Here is a 24,885-nt window from a genome sequence, read left to right on the forward strand (position 1 = left end):
CTTCCTTTTCCCACACTGCCCATCTTCTTTCAGTCTCAGTCAATTTTTTGGAGGTATATGCACAGGGTTGAAAGTTATCATTGGTGCTCCTCTGAAAGAGAACTGCTGTGATGAGCACATCACTGGTGTCAGTTTGGACTACAAAGAGCTATTCTGGATTAGGGTATCTGAGGATTGGCTCTTTGACAAATAGCTTTTTCAGCACTTCGACTGTCCACTGGCACTCATTTAGAGTCCCATTTAGTGGTTGGCTTGACCATGGTTGCTGAGGGCCTTCCCCAGTCTTTAACAGATTGGTGATGGGCAGGACAATTTCAGTGAAGGAGGGAATGAATTGCCTATAGAAGTTAGCAAAGAAGCTCTGAAGCTGTTTTTCTGTGTGAGGGAATTGCCTGTCTAAGACCACTTTAACTTCATCCAGGTCCATTTCTATGGCCTTGATTGACAGTTGGTAGCCAGGTAGTCTAGGCTAGTCTTGTGGAATTTGCATTTGGACAGCTTCGCATATAGTTTAGCCACGGGGATTTTTTTCAACACCTGGAGCACCAATTTAATGTGCTCCTCCAGGGTCTCAGTGAAAATAAGAATGTCATCAAGGTACATGAGGATTCTTTTACATAAGTACTCATTTATCAGTTGCATAAAGATTGCAGGGGCTCCTTCTAAACCAAAAGGTATTACTTTGAATTGGAAGCTTCCTAAGGGAGTTTTCCACTCATCTCTTTCCTTGATTCACACCCAGTAGTATACTTTTCCTAGGTCTAGCTTGGTACACACCTTCCCCTTGGCTAAGTATGGGAGTGGGTACCTGTTCTCCACACATATGTCATTACTTCCCCTAAAATTAATGACATATGTGTGGAGAACAGGTACCCACTCCCATACTAAAATTAATGCAGAGCCTCATTGACCCATCTTTTTTCTCATTAAAGAAGACTTAGGCAACCACTCTGGATTTAGCTGGCTGTATGAATCCCTGGGCTAGGTTGGTGTCAATGTACTCTCTCAATTTTCTCATTTCCTGGGGGGGTCATGGAGTACATCTTTGATTTTGGTTGTTTTGCTCCTGGTACAATTCTATGGCACAATCCAATGGGTGGTGGTGGTGGGGATAGTGTGTTGTGTTCCTCCTCACTAAATACCCTGGCTATGTCCCAGTATTCCTTGGGGATCAGGAAAGTGCCTGGGGGCAGCTGTGCAGCAGCTGCAGCTCTTTCACTTTGTTTAGTGCCATTCAGTTATTGGCCCTCTGCCCGCTCCCAACACTGCTGGGGAAGGAGCTGTCCAATAACTGAATGGCACCAAACAAAGTGAAAGAGCTGCAGCTACTGCACAGCTGCCCACAGGCACTTTCTCTTTCTTTTCCATCCCATCATCTTCCTTGAGTCTTCTTGCTCCCAGGGTAGACTGGGTGAGCAGCTGGGGCCCAGGACCCTGGAGAGTGGCTCCAGCTGGAGTGGAGAATTAGGAGAGTTGATTGAATGTCAGGGTTCCAAGTAATACACCATAGCAAATAGAACCCTAAGGCAGATAAATTCATCAAAGAACAATATATCATATTGGCACAGGCTGTTGAAAACCGACTCTGAATGTTCCCACAGTTTTCACCTAATTAAAAGTAAAAGCTTCCTCCTTCCCCAAGACAATCAGTCACATGGTCCAATCAAGGTGTCGCCTGGTTGTCTGTTAACTTTACTCCTCCTCTCTCCCTGACACCTGTGGGAATGTCCTTGGTTCCCAGGGAAAAGTATTTTGTTTTAGCTACAAACCCCAGCTATCTCTATTCCCCCCTTCCCTATCACTCAGCTCCAGTGTGGCAACACTAAAGCCCCAAAATGGCCTCTGTCAAGGTTGACAGAGCTGATGATGAATATGACTGAAAACAGAAAACAGAGAAAACCTAGAACATCCAGCATTCTTCAAACAAATAACACTATAGAATCCAGTTTTCCTAAAATGGTTTCTAAAAACACCTTTTCCAGTATTCTGAAATATTGCAATAATTCTGTCATATGTCACTTTAACGTGTCTCAGAAAAAACCAAGTTTTCTATTGGTTTAGGATTTCATTGACTCTAACATACATTGTTTTAAAAAGTACATAGAAAAAAATTAATAACAGGGAAAAATGGCTCTTAAATTATTTTGTGCAGTAGACAAAGTAAAGATAGAGATACGGCAGTAATGATTAATCTTTTTATCTCTGTACATTTTAAATATTCCTCTTTGTGTATGCTACACTACTTGAATAGGGACAAAAGAAAATATTGCTGACAATAACCAATATTGGGAGTATGTGCTTAATTTGATTTGCTATTCTTACTTTCACACAATTTCTCCCATTGCATATAATAGTATGAGAGGAGCTTCCAATAATGTTACATTGGCTTTCACGGGGCATTTGCAGTACAAGTGTACTAAGCAGTTTGCACGCATAATAGCTATTTCTTGTAAGTGAACATTCATTATTAATGAACTTATCAAAATTGGTATAAAGGAAAATGTCAACAAGTGAAGGTTTGCGTCTATAATTTTTAACTATAGAGCAGAATTGATTAAAATATCTAACATATGTAGCTATTAATAGTGACTGTTAGAAGATTTTCTGTTTGACTTGTTCAATAATAACATAGGAGTTCTTTTTACTTTCTTCAGAGTCACATTATATACTTTTGTAGGTACACCAATAGTCAAAATATAGAATAATTTCAGAGGAATTTACTATAAACAATGAAAATGTTGCTATCAACTTAAGAAGCATAGTGAGGTGTTTTTTTTTTCAATTTTAGAAATGTATATTTCAATAACATTAAGTTTACTTTACATTAACACATTATTGCAAATCATTTCTAGCATGTTATTTTTGTCTGTGATTGTGTGAAGTTATATATATTGAATATATATTGAAAACATATACTATTAATGATATTCTTCTGTAGGTCACTTGATCTCACTTGAGAATTTCTTGAAAATTGTAGACCTATACTGAATATCCAAAGTGACAGTAAAAAATATCAAAAATTTTGTCAATAATCACATTTTCCTTCCCAGGTTTGCCAAATAAATTAACAACAATAGAAAATTACTCCATTTACAATAAATACATGGTAAGGGCATATATACTGCAAACTACACAGTAAAATGACTATACCTAAAGTGTTGTTTGCAGATAAAAATACCACAAGAATGGTAATAAATAAACAAAGCAGTGATTATCAGAAATGACCAAGCTTGTTACAATAGAATAACTTATGTTTTATAAAAATTACATGACATGTATACGTTCAATAAGCTGGTGTATTGAGGATGCCATCTCAAATCTGAGAATTCAGGAAGAAAAACAAAAAAAAAATGGTTATAATTATTTAAGTTATCAATAACTAAAGAATTAGATGGAACCTAATTAGGAGGGAGTTACTATGTTCTCCTAATCTGAAAGGTAACTTGCAAAGCTGTCTTCCATACATGATAGATGATAGATAGATAGATGATAGATAGATAGATAGATGGATAGATAGATAGATAGATAGATAGATAGATAGATAGATAGATAGATAGATAGATAGATAGATAGATAGATGTTCAAGGAGATACTTCAGAATAATACTTCACTCATTTATTGCTATGTGAAGAATGAGGGGAAGAGTTACTGCCTAGGAAATAATCAGACCAGAAGGGAGGAGTTCCAGTGACTTAAAGACTAGAGAAAAAAATAAGAATGACCTGCACTACTTGATAGGCTGTTAAAATTGACAGCAGGAGATTTGCAAAATTCTGTCAGTGCAGCCTTACAGTAAAGGATAATTAGCTGATCTGGTTTTGTGTTTTGTGTCTAGTTTACCTGGGAGGGCTAACAATATTATAGTTCCCAACCATCAATGTGAGTACTGCACAGCCTTTATAACAGGGGTGTCAAGCTCAAGGCCTGTGGGCCAGATCCAGCCCATGATGAGATCAGATCCAGCCCACACGGCCATTATGGAAACTGTAAGGGGCTGGCCCGCATTACTTTGGCCTGGCCCATGCCATCCTGGTGAGCTTGCATGTGCAAAGGAAGTGGTGGGCACACATGCGCAAAGGCACAGTACTCCGCCATCGCATGCAGGACAACAAAAGTAATCTGTGGGACTATGGTAAAAAAATAGTACAGACCTTCCACCCTCGCGAGATCTTTTTCTCTTTTTCATAAGAAGTTGGAAGGTCTGAACTATATTTTTACCATAGTCCCGCAGACTTCTTTTGTTGCCCTGCACACTAGTGATGAACGGAGCTGGAAAGCAGATTAGTGAAGGGATATGGCTGTCCTAGGGGGTGGGGTTGTGAGGGTGGCCTGGCTGAAGGGCCCTCAGGAAAGTCAGTGCAGGGCAGGTGAGGCAGCTTCACACCCCCTGCCTTGCTTTGTCCTCCACCACCCACCACCCACCACCTCACTTCATTCTTCTTCATTCTTTGCTATTTCTTCTTGCTCGCCATCATAATTGAGCAGGAAGTTGAGCAATGCACCTGTGCGGCAGCCACAAACTTATGCAGTTGGGGAGGTGGAGGATGAAGCAACACAAGGTGCAAAGCTGCCCCCCCATGCCCTGCATCGGCTTATCTGAGTGCCCCACAGCCAGGCCATCAAGACCCTGACAACTGCCTCATCTTGCGGCAGCTCCAGCAGCCCTGTCCCCACCACGTTTTGTCTTCCACCTCACCTCCTGCCTTGCTTTGTGGCCGCCACACAGGTGCATTGCTCAACCTCCTGCTCCATTATGATGGTGAGCAAGAAGAAGTGATGAAGAACAAAGACAAATGAGGTGAGGTGGTGGGGAGGTGGAGGATGGATCAACTGTAAATCACCATGAAGAGCATGGCTAATGACCACTACCATGAGGTTGGGTGAGAGAGCAAGAAAACAATCTGATCAAATCTGTGTGTGTGTGAGAGAGAGAGAGATCCAGCCTACAGGGTGCTTAGATCTGGCCTGCGGGGATGGTCTAGAGACAGTGAAGGACTAGCCCACGGTGCTTCTGCCAGCAAAAATGGAGCTCAGGAAGACCTCGGGAGGGCCCATGCTCCATGTTTGGCCATGATGGCGTCTGCAGCCTTTTGCCAGTGAAAATAGAGCTCATGTGGGCTGTGTGCTCCCCCTGGAGCTCTGTTTTCAATGGCAGAGGACTGCAGGAACCATTGCAGCTGTAAACGGGGCCTCGGGCTGTGTGTGATCTACATTTTGCTTGCAGAGGTTTGCAGAAAGCTGTTGCAGACAAAAATGAAGCTCATGAGGGCCATGAGCCCTCATGACTCTCCCGAGCTTGATTTTTGCTGACAGATGGTTGCAAGAGTTCATTTAATGACTAGTCAAAATTGGAGCTGAAAATGAGGCTGGGGAGCTATGTGTGACCCCCTGAGCTACATGTTTGCTTGCAGAGGTTTGCAGAAGACTGCCGCAGACAAAAACGAAGCTTGTGAGGGCCATGTGCAGCCTTCCCAAGCTTGATTTTTCTGACAGATGGTTGCAGGAGTTCATTTAATGACTGGTCAAAGTTACAATGGCACTGAAAATAGTGACTGATGACCATTTTTCACATTTGTGACCACATGATCGAAATTCAGACATCGACAACTAGCTCATATTTATTGCAGCATCCTGGGGTCACATTATCATCTTTTGTGACTTTCTTACAAGCTAAGTCAATGGAAACCAGATTCACTTAACAACCATGTTCCTGATGTAACCACTGCATTGATTCACTTAGCAAATGGGGCAAGAAATGTCATAAAATGGGGCGAAGCTCACTTAACAAAGGTGTCACTTAGCAAGATAAATTTTGGGCTCAGTTGTGGTCATTAGTTGAGGACTATCTGTAGATGTTTTCAAATGTTATATGCATAAAAATAAAACAATGTGGAAATTGATAATTCTGAGCTGTATTTTAACCAGCCCTTAAACTACCTGTGCTTCAATTCCAGTTTTTAGAAGCTGGTCTACTTTGTTCAACTGATTAACAAAATATGAAGGAGCTAAATTAATTCATAATTAATTCACAAATGATCAGGCATTTAATATGCTAGAAAATGTTTCCCAGGAAACTGCAATGTGAAAGGGTATGTTTGCAGATTTTCTTCCATATATAGAGATTAATATTTTAACCATTATCTGATTTATTGCTCAGATTCATTAATCACTTTTGCAATTGTTCTTAAACTGTTTCTATTGCCCACAGAAAATGAAAATTGTAATTAAAAGTCTAATAGTTACATCTTTTGGAAGAAAAAGAAAAATAAGAGAGAGACTGTTCATATGTTGCCTAAACTGGAGGGTTGTTAATTGACCATACATTTTTGTCTATTATATTCATATTTTCTAGGATTTTATTTTATTTTTTTAATGAAGCAAGTATTTATCATTTTTCAGTGAGAGAAGATAAGCTCTCATTTAAGTAAATATATTCCTTGAAAAATTCTATCTGCCAGCCAATATGAAACTTTGGTCATAAGAAAAAAGATGAAAAACATAATCTATTATGTTCCTGTGTATATTTTGTAACTCCATACTATGTATTTTTAAACAATGCTTCAGGTACATAAAGAAAACAAAGCAATATTCCAAAATGTTGCTTCATAATACATTTGTTCCTGCTGCATGTCATGCTGCAACCAATAAAGGAAGTTAACAGATTCTACAAATGAAACTCTCTTGTCTTTTGAAGAAAAGCCTGTCTGGTTTGAGGATTTAAAGAGATTCTCCAAGTATTTTCTAGGTAAAAAGAATTGGAAAAAAATATTGTGTAAAACATGGCAGCAGCCTTGTGGTTCTTCAAAAATGACAAGAGCAAAATTTGGTAAGGTAAACTTGCAGCTTGTTACCAAGTTTGATACTGTGGAAGACTTCTGGGCACTATATAGCCATATCCAATTAGCTAGCAAACTGACTTCTGGCTGTGACTACTCTGTTTTCAAAGATGGAATTGAACCCATGTGAGCCCAAGTGGAACAAGCATAGTGGTTGTTGGCTTATCACACTGGCTAAGCAGCAGTGGCGTACAGAACTTGACCATTTCTGGTTAGAGACTTTGCTGTGCCTGTTTGGAGAGATGTTCTGTTACTACAGTGATGATGTCTGTGGGGCAATTATCAATATTCGAGCCAAAGGGGACAAAATTGCCATTTGGACCCGGGAGGCAAAGTGTGTATAAGGAACACCTGGGCCACTCTTCAAAAATGGTAATTGGTTTATCAGGCTCATGCAAAATAAGCTACCAAGAGTGGCTCCCTTATGAAGAACAGATTTATTGTGTGAGCTCACTGGGCTTGAACTCAAACCTTGGCAGGATGGCTAAAGATGAGCTACATGAAAATTTAGCATGTCTCTGCTCTTCCCATTAAAATGTTGTAATCAAGGGGGGGAAATACATTTGTTCCTGAATTTTCACATATAAATAGTTTAACTGCTGTTCTTATCCTACGTTTCTATTCACAACTGTTGTCTAAAAAATGTTACAAGTAAATGCTAGGATATAAAATATAGCTATCTTGATATAAATTATGATTTTAAGAAGTCTTTTGTCTCCATGGTTGTACATAATCCAGCAGTTAACTTGCTATCTGTCACTGATTTTTGAGTCACTATTGTATTATGGTTTTGTGCATCCAATAGATCAGGCCTGTCAAACTGGTGGCCCATAAGCAGGATGCATCATGTGCAGGCCACACCCATCCCAGCTCCACAAAGGCAAAAAACATTGTGATTGTTATGATACATCATGTGACATGATTGAGTTTTATACCCATGAAATAGATGGAGAAATCTTCCATGACAACATAACAGGCCATATAACTGGAGAAATTGAGGGCTTAAAAGAGTCGGGAGATTCCTGAGAGAAATATAAGAATCTCAGAGCTTTACACACAAAATGATTTGGAAACCGATTCAATATGGCAACTAATTTTTTTGAATTAGTTGTCATGTTGTAGAATCTTTCAAAAAGCACTATGGTAATACCAAACAATAGCACAAAGGTCAGAAATAGTTACAAAAATAAAGTTAAAATAACAGGAACAACAGTAAGAAACAGTTCAAAGATAGAACAACAGCAGCAGGCTATGAGTAAAATAATACAATCCAACATTCAAAAACCAACAATCAGGAGCTGTGTAACCAGGATACACTAACAGAACAAAGATAGTCAAATCAGATATTGTTCTACTGAAGAACAAAGACTGACTTTCAAAGCCCCACTCTATCCTATCTGTGAACCATCAGAAATTAACTGTTATACTTGAAAGGAAGGCATGAGTTGATATTAGACCAAGCAAGTACTTTCACACAGTTGTGGCAACAGAGGTATAGTAGGGAGAGGCAAAACAAACAAAATGGCAGGAATAGCATGGTGATCAAATGCTATCTCTTTGTATGTGCATGCAACTTTGACATATATTCAAAAAGTGTGGGGCATTGATCATGATGTCTCAATCATCTTCTTGCTTGTTTATGAATGTCACATTTGCTCATCTACCTTTATCCTTTACTCACCTGCAGTCCTAAAGCTTGTGGTAGTATGACCTCATAAATAAAAACCATATTATTTGCCATATGGGGTATCTTTTTTCTCACATCTGCTTATTTGACAACTCTGCTCATACGGTTTCAATATATACTATAAAGTGATTCGCACTACACTTTCAATACTATATACAGTATATTGAAAGCAGAAATAAAATGATGCTGTGAGAGATTAATATTGTTGGTCCATAATCTATGCTTAGAGTCAAGCCATTCAATTAATATTTTACTCTTTATATGTGATCTTTAGAGCTATTAAGAATGCCAGAGTATTCATATGAAGAAGCCAGATTCCAGGATAATTTGTATGGTTCAATTTCTGATCAGTTTATTACAATTCTACCTGTGCAGACAATTATCTCAAATACTCTTTATAGCCATTTCTAGCTATAGAAGGGGCTGAAATTATAGTGGTATTTGGATACACAAATTCTTTATCAAGTTAATCAAAGAGGAATGGTTGTATTAGATAGATATTCTCTGGATGTGCCAAAGATAAACATAGACAAACATAATTTTCAATATATGTAATAAATGTATGATATATTAAAATAGAATTTATTCAAGTATATAAAAAAAGAAAAGAACGGAAAAATGGAAAGAGCCATGGAAATAAAGGAAACTCTTATCCATAACCTAGTGTGACTCTCCAGAGCAGGGGTGTCAAACTCACATCAACATGGCAGTGTCATGAGATGTATCAGAATTTTTTCCCCCTTTACTAAACTGGGTGTGGTCGTGGCCAGCACATGATGTATCTGGCATCTGATAGTCCTGCTCTAGAAAATTCAACATACCCTTGTTTTCAGTAATGCAAGGTCTTATCCTACTAACACTCCTTAGATTCTATTAAGACAAAAATAAGGATCCAGTCTTAATAGCCAGATATTCTATACTTATGATCTTTATTGTGTTACAGATGTAATTGTAACAGCTAATTAATGATTATGTAACCCTAAATTTTAACTTAAATAATGCTCTAATTCTCTCTAGTAAAAAAAAAATATCTTAGAAGTCAAAGGGACATTTAAACTCTATCCATCTAAAGTTGTTTGTGATTAAGAATGGATATGTATACATGTTTACTTGGAATATTTTTTTCCATTAAATTGAACTCCTCATAATTTTAAATTACTTGCAACATTGTATGCTATGAATCAAACATAAATGTAGCCAACTTATACTTGATTGGTGTCTGTGATGTTTGATTTTGTAAAAAGTTTGCTTCCTATATCATGAATCAGTTCTTCCATTTATTTTCCTGTTATATAACATAATATTTTATATGACTCACTTTTTAGGGGAAATGGGCAGCATATAAGTTTAATAAATAAATAAATATTTGTTCTTTAATATTTTTCAATTCATATCTATGTATGCACACTAAATGTATAAAGATTATGGATTAGTCTTCATTAAAATAAAACTTTTGAAGTACCTAGGGAAATTGTCATTGAAGTCACTGAATTGTTCACAATTAAAACAATATTTTGAGGGTTTGAAGGCTTCTATTCATGATTAAATTATTAGGGAAATATTATTAGTAAGTCATTATTAAGTGACTATACCAGGGAACACTTTGTTCTGAATGAGTTAAGACTGAGCAAAAGAACAGACCTAGAGATATTTCAGTGCAAAGCTGCAGAGAGTAAGGAAGATTACCCTTGTTAGAGACACAGGTCAATTACAGCCACAATTGAGCCCAAAACATCTATTATTAAGCAAGGCAGTTATTAAGTGGAGTTTGTCCATTTTATAATCTTTTTGCCACAACGGTTAAGCAAATCACTACAGTTACAAGTGAATCAAAAAAATCATGCCAAACACTCACATTTTGATCATGTGACCATGAGGATGCTGCAGTGGTCGTAAGTGCAGGAAATGGTCATATCCCTTTTTTCATTGCCTTTGTAACTTTGAATGGTTATTAAATTAATGGCTGTAAGTTGAGGAATACCTGTAGACAGTTTCATTATCAGAGTGAAAAGGAATAAACATAATCCAAAACAAGCAGAAAATATGTGGAAGTGGCTCAACGGACACCATTTTAAATTCCAAGGTCTTGAGAAATCAGACTTTTAATATTCTGTTACTATACCACTCACAATAAAAGTAATCTTACATTCCACATCATGTAGTGTTAATTCAGGCTACATAGTGGGACTGACAAAAGTCACATTAAGTTTTTTTTATTATGTCTACATTTTTCTTTGATATACATAAATGCTTAATAAACAGTGTACTGTCTGGGTCAATTTAGTTATACATAATAATAGTAATAATAATATTATACATAGTGGTATTCTTCCAACTTCTAATTTCTGCCTCTATTATCTAACCATTGATAAAACAAATCTCATGTTGAAAAATATTCTGTATCTTCTTTATCCTTTATCTTTAATGTTAACCTATCCATTTCCTCACAATTTAGTATTTTTTAAATTATATTTTCATCTCTAAGGGTTCCCTCATTTTTCCAGTGTTGTACAAATACAATTCTCACTGCCATCAAAACATGTAGCATTAAATATATGTTCCCTTTGTCATACTTTTCTGATAATATGCCTAATAAAAATATTTCTGACTTTAAATCTATGTGTTGCTTTATCATTTTCTCTAACCATGTATGTATTTTCATCCAAATTTTTTTTTGCAGTTGGACATGTCCACCACATATGATAGTATGAACCTGGTATCTAACTGCATTTCCAACATTTGGCGGACATCTTTAAACATATTTGCTAGTCTTGCCAGTGGCAAATGCCACCTGTAAAACATTTTATACAGGTTTTCCTTGTAGGTAGTCACCTTTGTCAATTTATAATTTCTATCCCAAAGTTTAGCCATTTATCTAATTCTATAGTATATCCAAAGATTTTGCCCATGCTATCATTGTTTCTTTTACTTGTTCATCTTCCATTTTAAGACTTAGTAAATAGCTGGGGAGAGGGGAGGAGCTGGTGCCGCGACAGTACGGTTTGCAATCGAGCTCTACGATTGCAGCTGATATCTTTGCCCCTGGCCGGTCCAAACGGACCTAAACCGTCCCGTAGGGATGGTTATTGTGAGGGGTATACCCTGTGGATCCCAGGGACACCGCAAAGTCCCTGGTTGACCCAAGAGAAGTCCCTTTTGCCGGCGGCAGAGAGGCAGCCCCAAAGCTGCTGAAGTCGGGGCAGCTCCGGAAAGGAAGAGGCTGAAAGAGAAAGTGTGTCGGCTGGGTGAGAAACTTTTTTTTTTTTTAACATTTTGAGGCTTGAAAGGACACTCTGATTATAAGAAGAAATCTGTGAGATTTTTGACAAAACTGAATAAGCGGCGTTTTTTAAAGGGAGACGTCAAAGCGAGGATTTTTTTATTTTTATTTTTGCTACCGGACTTTATTGTTACTTAGTAGATAACTGGACTGAATTTTCTCTTATATATATATATATATATATATATATTTCTTATTCTCCCTTTTGATTTCTTAATTTTCTTTTTAGGCTAGAGGCCCCCTTTGGTTATTTTTCTTTTTGTATATATATATGTATATATCTTCCGTTCTTTTTTAACCCCAATTACGCTTTTCTGGGAGGAGGGGGGAAAGTGAGAATTAAGAAACTTTGTAACACTGCCAACTAGAGGCTTGAAAATATTTTACTTGAAGTGGAGAGAACTGTGAAAGACTTCTTCTCAAGGACATTTTAACTTGATAAGATAGAGGGAAGAGCGCAGCAGAATATTATTACAGGTGCTCTTCTGGATTTCTATCAACAATTAAATATCTGAGGTTTGGCTTTGAAGCTTATGGGGAAGTGCAGTGTGTTGTTTCTTTTTTTTAAATCTTTTTTTAGTTCCGCTACCCCTCCTTACCAGCATTACTGTAAACTTTTATTTTAGCACTGTTTTTATTCTTACCTTTTATTTTAAAGGGGAAGCCTTAGAATTTCTCATTTTTATTTTTATTTTTTTTTCCCTTTTTCATTTGGATTTTTGCTTTTTCCATCTATGCTCTTGGATTATTTTGGTTCCCCCCCTTTTTTTTAATTGAGATTTTCTAACTGGATTAAGGTGTGAAGAACCTGAAGAAATCTTTCTTTTGCTCTGTTCTTTATTATTATTATTATTATTATTATTATTATTATTATTATTATTATTATTATTGGGTTTTCTCCTCCTTTTTATTTTTGTTCTTTATTGTGGATTATTTCATAATTGGATTAGGGTCTGGAAGAACCTGAAGAATCTTTTCTTTTTTCTTTTTTTTCCTTTACTATTGGGCTTTTTACCATTGGACGTTTCCATTTTGGATTATAATTGGCTACCTTACTAATTGGATTTGAAGATTTTGAACCATTTAAAATGAGTAGGAAACTCATACCTCTGGGTGCTTCTACATCTACTTCTGCCTCCCCACCATCTGGAGGACAACGTTTAATTCAGGCAATGTTAAAGCAAGACAAAGAACAAGAAAAAGTAACTTTATAGATGATTATGCAAGGAATCCAAGATCTTAAGATAAAAACAGACACCATTGAACAAAGAACAGGGAAGACTGATGAAAAAGTGGAAAATATTCAACAAATGATGGTGAAGTACGATGAGAGACTCCAAAAAATCAAAGAAGAAGGTAAACGAAGAGAGGAGAAGATTGGAAATATTGATAGCAGACTAACAGTGGTTGAACAAGATAAAAGTGGGATGCTGAAGTGGGAGATGGAGAGGTCAGAATTCTATCTCAGATTTCAAAACATAGAGGAAGAAAAAGGACAAGATTTGGCTGTGATAATGATAGAAATTCTGGCTGATGCTTTGGAAATAACAGAGGAAAAGATGATGGATGGAGTAGATGAGATATATCGAGTTTTTACAAGATATGCGATGAGAAATAATTTACCCAGAGAAGTTCACATCAGATTTACCAAAAAATCCATCAAAACACAAATGTTACAAGAGGCAAGAGAGAAGATGTTGAAATATAAAGGCAAAGAAATCCTGGTCTTAAAACAAATACCCAGAAGAGTGAGAGAGATGAGAAGAAAATATCGATTTTTGACCAAAGTGCTATTGAAAAAGGAGGTGAATTACAGATGGCTGATCCCAGAAAGACTGATGTTTACATGGCAAGAACAGAGACACAGAATTGATTCAATTGAGAAAGCAGAACTTTTTTACGCAGAATTTTTCGGAAGGAGAGAGGAAGAGGCAGAAAAAGAGGTCTCATTAATTGAATTCCAAGAGGAACAAATGGAGATTGAAAAAGAAGAAGGCTCAGTAGGTGGACAGGTGGATATCAAAGACCAACGTGAACCAAGATCTACGAGAGCTGCCAAACCTAAATATAAAATATAATCATGGAAGAGAAAAAACTGATTACAATGAATATAAATGGACTGAACTCAGCTGCTAAGAGAAGGAAGATTTTTCATAAATTAGGGAAATTAAAGTTTGACATAATTTGTTTACAAGAAGTACACATTAAAAAACAACATGAACAATTGTTAGTACAGCCAAAATTAGGGAAAATATTTACTTCTTTGACTCAATGTAAGAAAAGAGGAGTGGTTTTATATATTAAAGAGGCCACCCCAGCAAAATTGATTTATACTGATGAAGATGGAAGAGTATTAATGGTGGAAATAATTGACAATAATATAAAAATACTCTTGATTGCAATCTATGCTCCGAATGATAAACAAGAAGAATTCTATAAAAAACTACACATGAAAATGACTGGACTGGACTATGCTAATATAATTATGATGGGAGACTTTAATGAAATTGTGGATAATAAACTGGACTATATAGCAACAACAGCAAAGCACAATAGAAAGATTCTTCCTAAATCCTTTTTTAAAATGACAGATGAATTAACTCTAAAAGATATATGGAGAGAAAGAAATGCTAAAACCAAACAATATACTTTCTATTCAAATAGACATTTATCATGGTCCAGATTAGATATGATTTGGATCTCAACAGAATTAATATCTAGTGTTCAAGAAACAAATATTGAAACAAGTACTTGGGCAGACCATAACCCAATGACAATTAAATGGAAGGGACAAAAAAACAAGATCGAGATGGACGTTAAATAATACTATTTTAAAGGAGAAAGATTTTATACAATGGATTGAGAAAGAACTGGCTTTTTTCTTTAAAGAAAATAAAAAAGAAGATACTTCAATGCAGAATGTTTGGGATACAATGATACAATGAAGGCATATCCTAGAGGCTTGATAATAGACTACATAAGAAAAAAGAATATTAGGAAAAGGCAAGCCACTAAAGCCTTGGAAGATGAGTATAAAAGACTTGAAAAAGAATTACAGAAAATGCCACAGAAAAAAGATATTAAATTGAAATTGAACATAACTAAACATAAAATGGGTTTAATAGAGAAAGAAGAACTGGCACAGAAAATTAGGAATGCTAAACAGAATTATTTTGAAGATGCAAATAAGCCAGGTAGATGGCTAGCATATAAATTGAGAAAGAGTCAAAGAAAATATCGCAGTTAATAGATGACCGAGGCCAAGTTTGTTATGGTAATAAGGAGAAAAAGGAAATTATTCGAGATTTCTATGGACAACTATACAAGAAAGAGAATATTGATGAGGAAAAAGTCAAACAGTACTTACAGAATGCTAACCTACCTAAGATATCCAAAGAGACTGAAGAAATGCTAGAAAGTAATATAACAATGATGGAATTAAGTGAAGCACTTAAGAAACAAAATAATGGGAAAGCACTAGGTCCGGATGGGTTTCCGGCAGAATTCTACAAAATATTACAAGAATCATTGAGCACTCCATTGTTAGAAGTCATGAATGAAGCTATGTCAAAGAAGATGATACCTAAAACATGGTCAGAGGCTTATATTACACTTATTCCAAAAGAAGAGGCTGATCCACTGCAAATTAAGAACTATAGACCGATTTCTTTATTAAATGCAGACTATAAAATCTTTGCTTCAATTCTAGTAGAAAGACTTAAAAAATATCTGAATAATTTTATTCATCCAGATCAAAATGGATTTCTGCCAAAGAGACAAATTAGAGACAATATGAGAGTAATTCTGGATACTTTGGAATACTATGAGGCACATCCTGAAAAACAAATGGCTTTGATATTCCTAGATGCCCAAAAGGCATTTGACAATGTGAACTGGAGATTTCTGTTACTCCTATTGGAACAGATGGGTTTTGCTAGAAGATTTATCCAAGCAATAGAAGCTATTTATCATGAGCAAACAGCAAAGGTAATGATGGAGGGAGAACTTACAGACTCTATTAATATAAGAAAAGGCACAAGACAAGGATGTCCCCTATCTCCTTTGCTATTTGTATTGACTTTGGAAGTGTTGAATAGAAATATTAGAGAAGATAAAAGTATAAAAGGAATGAAAATTAAAAAGGAAGAATTCAAATTGCAAGCCTTTGCGGATGACTTAGCCTTTATTTTGGAAGATCCTTTAGAAACAGCTCCGAAGCTATTGGAAAAGATAGAGACATATGGTGAGGTGGCTGGTTTGAAAATAAATAAAGATAAAACAAAGATCTTGTCAAAGAACATGTTACTAAGACAAAGAGAAGAACTGGCAGACCTGTTGAAAATCCAAGTTATGAACAAGGTCAAGTATTTGGGGATATATTTGACATCAAGATGTAGTACATTAAAAGAGAATAATTATATTAAACTTAAACAACAGATAGCCTTAGATTTGAAGAAATGGGAAAACTTACAACTGTCATTAATAGGGAGAATTTCAACAATCAAGATGAATATTTTACCCAGAATCTTATATTTGTTTCAAACAATACCAATTAGGCTCAGAAAAGACTATTTTGAGGACTTAAATAAAATTGTGTTGAAGTATATATGGCAAGGTAAGAAAGCGAGGATAAAGCTAAAGCTTTTGCAAGATGCTAGAATTAGAGGAGGTTTTGGCCTGCCTAATTGGGAGTTGTACTACCAAGCTGTAAATTTGATGTGGGTTAAGGAATGGATAACACTAAGAAAGACTAGATTGTTGACACTAGAAGGTCATGATTTGTTGTTGGGTTGGCATGCTTTTTTATGGTATAAGGGAACTAAAACACAGGGTTACTTTAGAAGACATTATATACGGGAGTCTTTGTGGTTAAACTGGGAGAAGATAAAAAAACAATGTTATCTGAAAATTCCAGTTTGGTTATCGACTATAGAAGCATTTTCTTATCCTATAATCTATAAGAAGGAACAAACAGTTAGATATGGGGAATTATTAGATGAAAAGGGTGAACTTAAATCGATACAAAATCTAGAGGAACAAGGTATAAAGATGAATTGGTTTTCATATGTGCAAATACACTCAAGGTATGATGAAGATTCTAAAACAGGGATTTTATGATAAACAGACTGATTTAGATAAGATTTTGACAGGTACTGATGAAAAGGTGATTAAAAAACTATATGGTTATTTATTGGGAATTAAGCTAGAGGAAGAACAAGTTAAAGAAACTATGATTGCTTGTGGGGGGAATTTTGGATATGGGATTGATTTAGAGAAATGGCAAAAACTATGGTCGCAAAATTATAAAATGACAATGTCAACAGCTTATAAAGAAAATCTGTATAAGATGTTTTACAGGTGGCATTTTCCCCCGACAAGGATAGCAAGAATGTTCAAGAATAAATCTGAAAAATGCTGGAAATGTCATCAGATACCTGGCTCATACTACCATATGTGGTGGACTTGTGAGGATGCTAGAAAATACTGGACTATGTTTAATTGCTATTAACTGATTTTGTGTTCTCTGGTTTTTAGGGGATTTTTGTAGTTGTATTTCTAATTCTTTAATTTGTTGTTGGAATTTATTTTGTTGGGCATGTATTCTTTTATTTCTCATGGCATTATAAGAGATTGTCGTTCCTCTTATAATTGCCTTCATTGTATCCCAAATATTTTGTTTTGTAGTTGCTTCATTATTGTTTTCTTTTAGGAAATAATTTAATTCCTCTTTCAGCTTGTCAATGTACTTTTCTTCGTTTATTAACTGGGTATTTAGTGTCCATCTTTTCTTTGTCTTTCTCCTATCTCTCCAAATTAATTGTATTGGGTTGTGGTCGGCCCATTCATTTGGTAGAATTTTAATTTCTTTTATTTCGTTGGCCAATTCCCCATCCATCCAGGCCATATCTATTCTAGTCCAGATTCTATGTGGATTTGAATAATATGTGAACTGTTTCTCTTCTGGGTTTAGTTTCCTCCATAAGTCTATTAAGTTTAAATCTCTCATCATGTCCTTGCAGGGCATAGAGAATTCTCTTTTCCCTTTCTTGTTCTTATTCACATTACTATGGTCTTTTTGATAATCGGCAATGGAGTTGAAGTCACCTATCATGCAAATATTCTTTTTTTTGAAGCCTATTATTTTCTGATGAAGATCTTTGAAAAATTTCCCTTGTCCTTCATTTGGCGCATATATTGCTACCAATAAAAATGTGATATGATTAATCCAAATTTGTATAACCAGAGTTCTTCCTTCCAGATCCGACCAGATTAGTTCTGCTTTTACATCATCTTTCACAAATATTGCTATTCCTTTCTTTTTATGTTTGTCTGCTGGTGCTGTAAAGAGTTTTCCAAGTTTCGGGCAAATTAAATATCTTTCATCCTTTTTCGTTATGTGTGTTTCTTGTAGGCATATTATGTCGGCGTTTTGTCTAATTAATTTAGTTAATATCCTTTTTCTTTTAAGTGTTGAATTTAAACCATTTATATTAATGGAGAGGAGTTTTTTTCCCTATCTCCATTTATCTAGATCTGTTTAGATTTTTGTCTAGTAATAATTCGGTTTCCTTCTTGTTGTTGTTGTGGGATTGGTTCTTCTCTCCCTGGTTGTGATTTATCATTCCCTAAATTTTGAGGAAGTCCTTCTTTTTGGTTTCTATGGCGGTTATGTTCATCCTATGGCTTCCTTTTAGTTTCCTCCTTGGTGTATTGGTCATCCATGCCTATTAGCTGATCATGAAAGTCTTGGGCCTGTTCTATAGAGACTATTTTGATTTTTCTCTCTTTCCACGTTATTAACATCCCTTCCGGGATTAACCATTTAAAAGGGATTTCTTTTTTATTTAAATAATTGGCCAAAAATTTATAATCCTGTCTTATAACCCTCACTTTCCTTGGGATATGTTTTAGAATTGTAATCTCTTTGCCTCTATATGTTATTGTTTCTTCTCTGGACATTTTAAGAATTAGGTCTCTCACACACTTCCTTGCGAAACGAATATGAATTTCTCTCAGGCAGTTATGGTGTCTAGCATAACTTGTGCTGACCCTATACACCTCGTCAAATTCTTTGATTAAATCATCTTTTTCTTTCCCTAACCGTTCAGCCAACAGTTCTGCCATTAATTGTTCTAGATCTTCATTTTTCGCTTCTGCTACATTTTGAAACCTTAAATATGTCATTGCTTTATCCATTTCGAGGTAGACCAGGAAGTCTTCAGTTTCTCTAGTTACATTTCTAAATTCCTTCTCTATCCTTTCAAAATTTGTCTCCATCCGTTCTGTCCTACCCTCTATTTCTCTTATCTTAACTTCGTTTTTCTCCATAGCTTGTTGCAAGGATCCTATCTTATCCTCCACCTTGAGTAAATCTGCTTTCATTTCCACTTTAAGCTTTCCCATCTCATCTTTTAATTGACTAATGTCTGCTCTGGTTTCATTGTGATTCTTAATCATTATTTCCTGCATCTTAGATATTGCTTCTTGCAGGGATAGTAGGGTAGCTTGTATATTAACGTTAGAGACATTAGACTGTTTTTCCCCTATTAGAGATTCTTCAATGGTTTTTTGGGTTGTTGATGAAGCAGAAGTTAAAGTAGTTGTTAGGGTCGGGGTGGTCTTCTTTCCTGCTTTCAAAGCCATAGTTGTCATGGAGGTCATCTCTCTTAATATTTGTTTTTGCTGTTGCACTATATTGGATATATTGTCCCAAATCACCATTCAGTGTTTAACTCCTAAAATAAAAGTTCTATTCTAATTCTTCAATCAAATATATAGATAGGCAGTCTTACACCTATATTATAAAGGGTTATCTAATAATATATAATAATCTTTATAATTAATTTATATACTGAATATCAATATTAATCACCAATAATACATCAAATCCAACCCAGTTACAACTTTAAGAATTAATCTTAAGTATTCTAAGTAATCTAAAAACACTGTTTTTCACTCTTTGTTGTTACTATTTAGGACAATCAAATCAATTGTCACTAAAATCTATAATGACAATATACCTTTTTTTCCCCTTTAAGTAGGTAGATTTATCAGACTTTTTAAAGGGGTTAAGATAGAAAGAGGAAAGGCTGAAAGAGTGGGGAAAGAAAAGAGGGAAAAGTTTGCCTTAATTTCAGGAAATCAGTAAGCAAGGGGCTAGAGGATCAAGTTGTAAAAATAGTGTCCAAATGGTAATCTTAAAGTATTACCTAATAGAAATTCCAACAAATAAAGGAATGTGATAAGAAAAAAAAACATTATAGTCAATCATCAAGCAAAAGGTTTAAGTTTTGAGTTTCTTCCCAGCACTTACTTGAACAAGATAAAATAGAGATTAACTTGAAAAGGTCCAAACAAAATTATTTTGAGCATGCAAATAAACCAGGAAGAGGGCTATCCCATAAACTTAAAAAAGAGAAAGAAAAGAGATTGATACACCAATTAATGGATGAGAATGACATCTTACAACATGAGATAGAGAAGAAAAAAGATATCATTTACAACTATTTTCAAAGATTATATAAAAAGGAGGAAGTTAATGAAGATAAAATAAGAACTTATTTAGAGGAGACGAATGACAAGGTAATTGGAGAGGAATGGATAGAATTATTGAATAAAGACATTACATGGTCTGAATTGATGTCAGCAATGGAGAACCAAAGTAATAACAAATCTCCAGGACCAGATGGGATTCCGGCAGAACTATATAAAGCAATATTGGAACTAGTAGGACCACTGATGCTGGAAGTGTTTAATGAGGTACTTCGGGCAGCCAAGATGCCGGACTCGTGGAGGGGGGCGCTGATTTCGCTAATCCCGAAGGAGGATGCAGATCATAGATACATCAACAACTATAGACCGATTTCACTTTTAAATGCTGATTATAAATTATTTACTTCTATCATAGCTAATAGAGTAAAACAAGCTTTAAATTCACATATCCACGAAGACCAAAATGGATTTCTTCCGTTCCGACAAATAAAGAACAATTTAAGAACCGTTATTGATGTACTAGAATATTATGAAGCTCACCCGGAGAAACAATCCGCACTTATGTTTTTAGATGCTGAGAAAGCATTTGACAACTTAAATTGGCACTTTTTAATTCAAAAAATTTATAATATGAGCCTTGGCACTAAATTTGAAAACATTATAACAACAATTTACAATACACAACAGGCTAATATACTAATCAATGGCGAACAAACAGGTCCAATAAATATAGAAAAAGGTTTCAGACAGGGCTGCCCTCTCTCACCTCTTCTTTTCATTTTTGCCCTAGAATCACTCTTAACACGGGTGAGGCAAAATTCTGAAATTAGAGGAGTGAGGGTCAAATCAGAAGAATATAAATTACAAGCGTTTGCTGACGATATGGTTTTCTTTCTGGAGGAACCCTTGGAAAAAGGATATAATCTAATAGAAGAATTAGAACGATTTGGCGCAGTGGCAGGATTAAAAATTAATAGAAAAAAGACGAAATTAATGACCAAAAATTTAACAGGAAATCAGAAGGAAGAATTAGAAGCAATGATGGGGATACAGGTAACAAAAAGGGTCAAATATTTAGGAATATGGTTAACCTCACAAGGTAAATCACTTAAAGAGAACAATTATGACAAACTACTTCAACAAACAAAGAAGGATTTAGAATCCTGGAATAAGCTGCAGCTATCCTTATTGGGCAGGATTGCTTCGATTAAAATGAATATATTACCAAAATTTCTTTATTTATTCCAGACAATTCCAATTAAGTTGCCAAAAAACTTTTTTGAAGATTTAAATAAGATTACACTTAACTTTATTTGGCAGGGGGAAAAACCTAGGATCAATGTAAAGGCCCTACAAGATGCGAAAAGTAGAGGGGGCCTAGCTCTGCCAAATTGGGAATTATATTATTCAGCAGCTAGCCTATTATGGTTAAAAGATTGGGTGAACCTACTTAATAAAAGAACTTTAACATTAGAAGGGCATGACCTCCAGAGAGGGTGGCATGCCTTCTTATGGGAAGTGGGGAAACCCAAGCAGTCTTACTTTCATAGACACCTCATTAGGGACTCATTATTAATTAATTGGAAAAAAAATGCAAAAAACACTATTTAAAAATTCTGATCTGGCTATCAACAACGGAGGCAATGGTACACCCCAATAATTTGGACATAACAAAAATGATTAAATATAAAGATTTATTAGATCCACAAGGAAAATTAAAAACTTGACAAGAATTACAAGAACAGGGATTTAAAATTGATCAGTGGTTATATATACAAATTCATAGCAGACACAAACAAGATATAAAAGACTTTGGGATTTATAACAAACTGCAGAATCTAGATAAAATTTTACTAGGATCAAATAAAAAGAACATATCCAAATTCTATAAATACTTACTGGAAGTAGAATTAGAACAGGAGATAGTCAAAGGGAACATGATAGCCTGGAGCAGGAATGTTGGAAGAAGTATTACATTATCAGAATGGGAAAAGATTTGGAATAGAAATATTAAGATTACAAAATCGGCAGCATATAAAGAAAATACATGCAAAATGTTTTATAGATGGCACTTGCCCCCTTCGAGGTTAGCGAAAATGAACCCAAACACTAGTCCAAAATGCTGGAAATGTAAAAGCATAGAAGGAACCTACTTTCATATGTGGTGGTCTTGCAAAGAAACCCAGAAATATTGGCAAAAAATCAGAAAATGGTTGGAGGAGATAACCAAAGAACAAATCGAATACAAACCAGAGTTCTTCCTACTAGGGATCTCTGATAAACATTTACCTAAAAAGATGAAATATGTAACAATTCATATCCTAACTGCGGCCAGATTAGCATTCGCCCAGTGCTGGAAATCATCCTATATACCTACAGAACAAATGGTCATCCAGAAAATATGTGACTGTGCAGAAATGGATAAATTAACTATAGCACTTAAAAATAAAGAGTCTTCAACATTTTATGATAATTGGAACTCGTGGTATAATTGGTTATTTCAGAGATAAACTGCTTAACGAACAATGGGTAATTTAAGCATAGATATTGACAAGATGTATGTATTTAAATTAAGGTAGGAGAATTGGATCTTGCAGACTGTCAAAAAGGATATCTGTCTGTTTTTAAATGTATTTTCTTTTCTCTTCCGTTTCTTTGTTTCTTTCTTTCTTTTATATCTCTTTTTCTCTTCTTTTTTCGGTTCGTAAGACCGAGCGTTTTTTTTTCTTTTTTCTTTTTCTCCCCCTTTTGTATATGTAATGTCGATATGTTTTTAATTGTAAATTTAATAAAATTTATTTAAAAAAAAAAAAGAAAATACTGGACTAAAATCCGCATGTGGTTGGAAAAAATGACAAAGAAACACATAGATTTGAAACCGGAGTTTTTTTTATTGGGAATCTTACCAGATGCATACAGTAAAGAATTGAAATATCTGATTGTAAATGTATTAACTGCGGCTAGGATTGTATTTGCTAAAAATTGGAAAAATGAGAAAATTCCATTGCAGGAAGAAATTATTAAGAAAATATTGGAATGTGCTGAGATGAGTAGATTGACATTTGAAATTAGAGAGCAAGAAGATAAACAATTTTATAAAATTTGGGACCTTTTCTATCAATGGTTGGACGATAAAATACAATAATAGAATATTTAGAATGTTAGATAATAAGGAATATCTTTGTTTTTTCTTTTCCTTTTGCTATTCGACATCACATCTATAAAGTGTTTTTTAGGATAGATTTGGTATGATTATATGATTTGTTATAGAATAAATTACCTAAATTATAGTTATCTCATAAAGTATGAATGAATAAAATTATAGTCAAATGATTTTTCTAATAATGATATGAGGACATATAAGTTTGGATTGATAATAAGAGTTATTATGTAACAAAACTGTAATTGAGACTACGAAATGAATGCACAAAACTGATGAACCAACCAACACACTGTTTGTATATATGTACGGAAGAGAGCTGATGTTTTTATGTTTTGTTTGTTTTGTTTGTTTTTAAAAAAACCAATAAAATTGTTTTTTTTTTTAAAAAAAGACTTAGTAAATAGCTATTGAAGGATGTGGATCAAAGAAATATTATTTTGAATTCTTTTAAACAATTTATATTATGTATAACCGGGTGGGGGGGGTTGGATTGGATGACCAGGAGAGTTCCTTCTTTGCTAAAATCCTTGCTCATAACAGTTATGTTTAAACACTTGTTTAAGCTGAAAAACATGTAACCACAAATATTTCCTACCTGGCTGCTTGCTGTAAGGTTTCCTGTTTCGATAGAATACTTGAACCACTAGTTCAAAAGGACATTCACTATAAATTGTATTGAAAAAGGAAGTGCCTTGCTCTTCTGATTCCAACTCACCAGAGAGGGATTCAGAATTGCCTGCTTTTGCAAAAGTATAATAACATTCTTGTTTGTTGACTTTATCTCGTTGTCCTGAAAATTTGTTAAGAATTTGGGGTCACCTAAACCTGTCAGCTATATATTTTCTTTATTAATTTTTCATCTGTTGCTAATAGTATCCCATCAAGTGTTGCTGGCTCTTTAGAGAAACATATGCCTTTGGGTCTTTCTCATATTTTTATTGTATTTGCAAATGTGGCTACCATGCTAAGTCCACCCCTTTATTTTGTGATTTCTGTTTAAAGTTCCCTTTTCTCATTCAGAATATCTCTATATGTTACATTTTTTCCCCAACTTTACAATATTTGGATGTATCAAGGCTTCCATTGTGGATAGCCAGACTGGTATTTTTATGTAATTTTTTACTTTTTCCCACACAGAGCATTCCTTACATAATGTTTTTGAAAATATCAATATATTTTATTATTTTCATACCACAAAAAGGCATGCCATCCTGATTGAAGATCATGTCCCTCCATCAATAACACTTCTATTTCTGAGACTTATCTATTCTTTCACCCATGTTAATGCAGAAGTCTGGTAATAAAGCTCCCAATCTGGCAACCCAAAGGCCCATTGTTTTTTTTTTTTTTTGCAGCATTTTCATCTTATTCTTGCTTTTTTTCCTTGCTAGATATATTTCAAAATTATCTAGTTTTATAGGAATTG

The 24,885-nt window shown here is 35.0% G+C and overlaps 1 protein-coding gene and 1 pseudogene across 1 annotated transcript in view; one reads left to right on the top strand and one right to left on the bottom strand.

Annotated features, from left to right (window-relative positions):
* IL1RAPL1 (interleukin 1 receptor accessory protein like 1) overlaps positions 1–24,885 on the bottom strand; it is a 1,645,997-nt gene that overhangs the window by 1,437,987 nt on the left and 183,125 nt on the right. The gene's annotated exons all lie outside the window — the stretch shown is intronic.
* On the top strand, positions 6,780–7,284 carry LOC113446423 (eukaryotic translation initiation factor 4E pseudogene; annotated as a pseudogene).

This window comes from Pseudonaja textilis, chromosome 8, assembly GCF_049901715.1.
Source record: "Pseudonaja textilis isolate UNSWEBS1 chromosome 8, rPseTex1.2, whole genome shotgun sequence".
Lineage (NCBI taxonomy): Eukaryota > Metazoa > Chordata > Lepidosauria > Squamata > Elapidae > Pseudonaja > Pseudonaja textilis.